Source organism: Lagopus leucura, unplaced genomic scaffold, assembly GCF_019238085.1.
Source record: "Lagopus leucura isolate 7727_CA_CO unplaced genomic scaffold, USGS_WTPT01 Super-Scaffold_100008, whole genome shotgun sequence".
In the NCBI taxonomy this organism is placed as follows: domain Eukaryota; kingdom Metazoa; phylum Chordata; class Aves; order Galliformes; family Phasianidae; genus Lagopus; species Lagopus leucura.
In genome coordinates this window covers 20,876,121-20,881,367 of record NW_024962265.1, presented here as the reverse complement: position 1 = coordinate 20,881,367, position 5,247 = coordinate 20,876,121, and the positions used below count along the sequence as shown (strand labels likewise).

General features: G+C 39.2%; 1 long non-coding RNA gene across 1 annotated transcript in view; it reads left to right on the top strand.

The window, feature by feature from the left end:
* Positions 1 to 3,408, top strand: part of LOC122180654 — a 4,712-nt gene extending 1,304 nt beyond the window's left edge. The window contains exons 2-3 of the long non-coding RNA XR_006179195.1: positions 2,155 to 2,228; positions 2,668 to 3,408. This is a non-coding gene — a long non-coding RNA (uncharacterized LOC122180654). The remainder of the gene's footprint in view (positions 1 to 2,154; positions 2,229 to 2,667) is intronic.
* Positions 3,409 to 5,247: the final 1,839 nt, after the last annotated feature.

Genomic DNA, 5,247 nt, shown 5'->3' with positions numbered 1-5,247 from the left:
CGGGGGTTTTCGGCCTCGCACTGCCGTGCAAGCAGCAATGGGAACTGCGAGCTCCCAGGTGAAGCTGCTGGGAAGGAACACCGCGTACAGGCAGTGCCTGTTGGCAGCAGAGCTCTTGCCCTGCTTCACTCCTGCTTCACATGTCGGTATCCAGCATAGATGGAGGCTGAAGGCATTCAAAGCTCAAAGACACTGACCTCAGCTGCTGTGTGACTAGGCTGGCTTTGGCTGTGTGGAAGAAGTGCTCATGCTTCTTGAGGACAAAGTTGAATACCAGTAGGATTCTGGGGTGCATTGAAAAGAGCGTGGCCAGCAGGTCAAAGAAGGTGATCCTCGCTCTCTGCCCTGGTAAGGCCAGATCTGGAGTATTGTGTCCAGTTCTGGGCCTCTCAGTTCAAGAATGACAGGCAACTTCTGAAGAGAGAAAATGAGGAAGAGCCTGGAGCATCTCCCATATGAGGAAAGGCTGAATGACCGGGAACTATTCAGCTCAGAGAAGACTGAGAGGGGATCTCATCACTGTTTATAAATATCTGAAGTGTGGGAGTCAAATGGATGAAACTTTTTTTTCAGTGTTTTGCAGAAACTGGACAAGGGGCAATAGGCAAAAGTGGAACATGGGAAGTATCATACAAATGTGAGGGAACTTGCTTTAGCAGAGGGTTGGACTCGGTGATCCCCAGAGGTCCTTTCCTACAGCTACAATTCTGTGATACATTGGCTTTACCTCCTCTGATAAATCAGTTGTCCATCTGGAAGACAAGGCAACACCCCCCATGGTGATATGCTTTGTATTAAAATAACTGAAGTAGCACAGGAGGAAGGAAACTAGAGAAGCACCAGGGGAAAACCTGCGAGTGCAAATCTTTGTATGAAGTTCTGTTGACTTCTCTTCATATCTTCCAAAAGGTCTGGCAGAAACAGATGGCAGCCCCTTCTGCTTACAGACCCTTTTCCCATACTTAAAGGAGCTTCTAACTATGTCTGAAAACATGAGGAAGAATGAGTAGTGGAAAATCCCAATCTTTTAGGAAAAAAAAAATATATATATATATGTGTGTGTGTGTGTATGCATATACAGGACTCCTCAGCATGAAGGTTTCACAGAAGTGGCATGGGTCTTTACTGTAAAGGAAAGTAAACAGTAGGAATCAATACTTTCAAAGTACTTTTATCAGTCATAGGCTCTTTAGTCTTCATTTCTTGACTGTGTAAGTATGTGCATATTTTAGTAGAAGGGGAAATATTTTTGCTAAGGAATATTGGCAGCATTCCGTTTGTTGAATATATACATAAAGAGATAAAACACATGGAAGCACTTTACAAGGCACTTTTTTTCCCCTTGCATAACAATTATTTTATAGCCAGCGCCTGTTTCAAGGAATTGTAAGTACCTGTCTTGGTGGTTACAGTCTAAATAGCTAAAAATGTAATCCACTTTTCACCAGTAAATGCTGGTACTCTCCTCATGTCTGTGCCCCACTGCATTCATTGCTCTTTTCCTCATTTCTGGTAACTTTGACTTCTTGTTCCTCACTGTGTAGATCCTTCCATTCAAACAGAGTCCTGATTTTAGTTGTGATGCTTTTTGCTTCATGCTGTTCTTCTGACACCTGCTAGCTTGTAGTTATTCTCAAGGGCCTTCAACTTTCAGGCGCTATTGTTTGGGTTTTGCTTGCTTTTTTAATGGGGTAGACAGGAAAGGGAAGAAAAAAGGACTATTTTCAGATCCTGTGTTTCATTAATTATGCAAAAGCTGTTTCTGTTTTTGTATCACAGCAGAGCAGTGAGTCCTGAGGTGAAATGGAAATATCAGTATGTGATGATGAGTATGAGGGACCTAAAGAAAAATAGACTTGTGCCTTTAGTATTTACATTTGCATTAATATCAGCAAAAAGCTGCTATTCCTGCATAAAACATCCAATTTCAAGCAAAATTTTGTTAAGCAAAGCCACCAAGCAGAATTACCTGACTATATTTAGAAGAAATTGCAATGCACTTTCTGACCTCTCTTAGAGAAATTGCTCTTTGTTTATCCTCAGCTTTCCTCTGAATTTCCTACTGTAGTAGGAAGCTTCAAACTGTGTTGCCCACTTCTGATGCCTCTGAACTTGTGGGAAACAGCTATTAATTTGTATTTTTCTATTCCCCAGTGATGCCAGTTCATAACAAGTATGTTGGAAGTGACATACTGATATCAATATAAACAAGTGTCATGATTTTACAGGTTTGTAATATAGATATTTATATTTAGTAAACAGATTTTATGATCCTTGGCAGACTTATCTGTCTAATATCTGACAAATTTTGTCACTCTGAAGTTTATCTTTAAATGTAGACTTTTACAATTCTCAGTAATTTTTTTGCAAGCTGAAAATTGAATTCCATAACTAGTCTAAAATACACACCTTGAGTTTCAGAGCTTAAATATTAACCCAATTTCAGGAAGAATGTTCTGCAATTGAAAATGAAGTAAAAAAAGGTGAGGAAGAGTTTCTGTTTCTTTCCCCAGAGCCACAAATTGCAGTGTATTTCAGAGTTGTTTTTTTTTTAATTTCTGAATTGTCTGAATGCAGTAAGTTAGTTCTCCGAGGATTTATGCATGGTTTGTTTGTTTGTTTGTTTTTGCAGCACTGTGTTTCTCAAATCTTTATTTTTTTCCTCAGGTCATACAGTGTGGTACTCTTATTTTCCAAAAGGTGAAGCGACAGTTGATTACACTTGAAGAACTTGAAGATTAAAGGGAAATGAAATTTTAAAATGAAAAATAAATCCTAACTAACTTCTATCTTCAATCTCATATTCAGTGGCAAGTGAAACAGTATAAAACAGGCACAAACATCACTGCAGCAACCACATAAACATGGCTGGGGGAGATCACAATTGTGAATGTATAATCAGTGTCACCACACTCAGGGAGCGTGTCAACAGGGTGGCAGAAGAACAGACCAAAAAAAAAGGAAAGGCTCCTTTCCCTCAGCACCCTTTCTGGATGGGCCTGTAGAAATCACTAATCCATTTACTGCGAAACCACTTGTGGTCACCAAAAAAAGAGAAGTCGCATTGTGGTTGAAAATGGTGTTTGAACTGTGAAGATACAAGTTCTCTTTTTCAATAAGCCACGTTATTTTTTCTACATAGACCTCATTTAAGAGAATTGGGCTTAAATTGTTACTGAATCAGTGACAAATAGCATATTAGCTATTTTACTCAGAAGGTGTTCCTTCACTTCTACTGTCTATATACTGAACCAAGAAGCATTCAGGAATCCTAGCCTGCTCTGAAGGGAACTGGATCATCAGGTTGCAGGTTGTTTCAGGTCCAGTCACTGTATATCATTTTTCTCTGAGATTTTATATCATTTGTTTCAGGTGGGTAACAGCCTGGAATAAAGAGGATCTGAAGTCTATCATGTCTTTTTTCTCTATCGTGAATGTATATCCTGTAATTTTCAGTCACAGAAGGACATGAAGCAGCCACAGATGTTGCGAAGTCGACAATTGAGTTTGAAAGTTGACAATTAACTTTGATTTTGATTAGTAAAGCTTCTGCTAACTCACTGTAAATGTGAAACTGTTGTGTCAGTAGAAGAATCCTCCATTTAAGGGCCAGCCAGCAGAAGAGATCCTTGCCGCTAGAGTGAGCAGACTGAAGCCTGAGAAGCCATGCAGTAGGACAATATGTTCTTTCATTTCTTGCACAAATGCAGACGTGTGTGTCAGCTAGAACTTTTTCTCCACTCGTTGTGCCTGTTACTTGAGTCCTTGTTCCTTGTATCTTCTGTAGACCTTTTTTCAGCAACAAATTATTTACTTAAGGATGAAGGAAAGTAATTTGTACTCTTCTGTTTTGCTCAGCAAAATGTATAATTTTGCTTTGGATGTAGAATTTTATTTTGAATATATTGGTCTCAGATACTGATTAAAAAACAAAACAAAACAAAAAACCGAACAACAACAACAAAACTTTGAAATCATTTACAGTTCCTAAGCTTATCTACAGTTCCTTAATGGCCTGAAAGATAGGAAAGTATTGCTGTCCTTTTCAGGGCTGTGTAGAAGGACCAAAGTAGAACATGAGGCATCTTCTCTTTCCTTTTAATACCTCTTGGTTATGCAAGTATATTGATGATTGTCTGCAGAAACAGTGAAACAGTTCTGTGTCTGCTCTGAAAATTAGAAGAAAACGTTTTCACTTCCCCAGCCTAGCTATATCATCATAGCTCATCTTCAAAATAGTATGCCACAGGGTTTGTTGAAACACTCTTAACTCTTCTTGCTTGGCTTATACCTTAGAAGAGATACATCCTGAATTTTACACCCAACAATAAACATGAATGGAGTACTGCAGTTAATTTTGATTTATTTGCAGGTATTAAAAAGAACTTTCATTTTTTCCTCTAAGCTTCCTGGTAGCTTTTAAATTCAGTGTAATGAAATCTCTTTCCAGCCATTAACCAACCTCTGTACAGTTCAAGAAATTCAACAGTCAAAAAAAAAAAAAAAAAAAAAAGAAAATGTTTTCTTTCCTTACTGTTGTACAGTCATGCTGTACATTTCCTTAACAACAGAAATCTTGGTCTGGCTTTGAAATGTCAGCTTGTTTGCAGCGTGACTGACCTTCCACCCTGACCAGCACGGCTGTGATCAGGAAGACTCATCCTTACTGAGCTTACTGAGCTGAGGGTAGAACAAGCCTACATTTGAAATCCATCCTTTTTACTGGCACTGACAGTGCAAAATATGTTCATATTTGCCCTCTGATAGCTAGCTTGAGATCAGTGCTCTGCACCCGGTATGTCACTGAACGACTGTTCAAATATGCAATGCAACTCAACAACAGTTGCAATTTGTATCCTGGTGGATGATTTATTTGCTTGTTGCAGCTTTTCAATTTTAATTCCTTTAATTCTGTATCCTGTACTGAACATCCCTACAGAATAGGCATGAACTTTACCTTGGATCATTATGGTGTTGTATTGGGCCTTATAAAACCAGATGCTGTGTTAATCTTCTGCTGCCCTCCAGTAAGGTCAAAGAGGTTAGGAAGGTCAGCCTTCCTCTGATGGAAAGATTCAGACCTAGGGTTTCACTGCTGCTTCAAACTGTCTCTTATGTGTTAGAGCTTCTCTAATCATCTGTGTGGTTTTGCTAGTTAATGCAAATGCAGAGAAGAAGAGAAGAAAAGAAGAGGAGAAGAGAAGGGAAGGGAAGGGAAGGGAAGGGAAGGGAAGGGAAGGGAAGGGA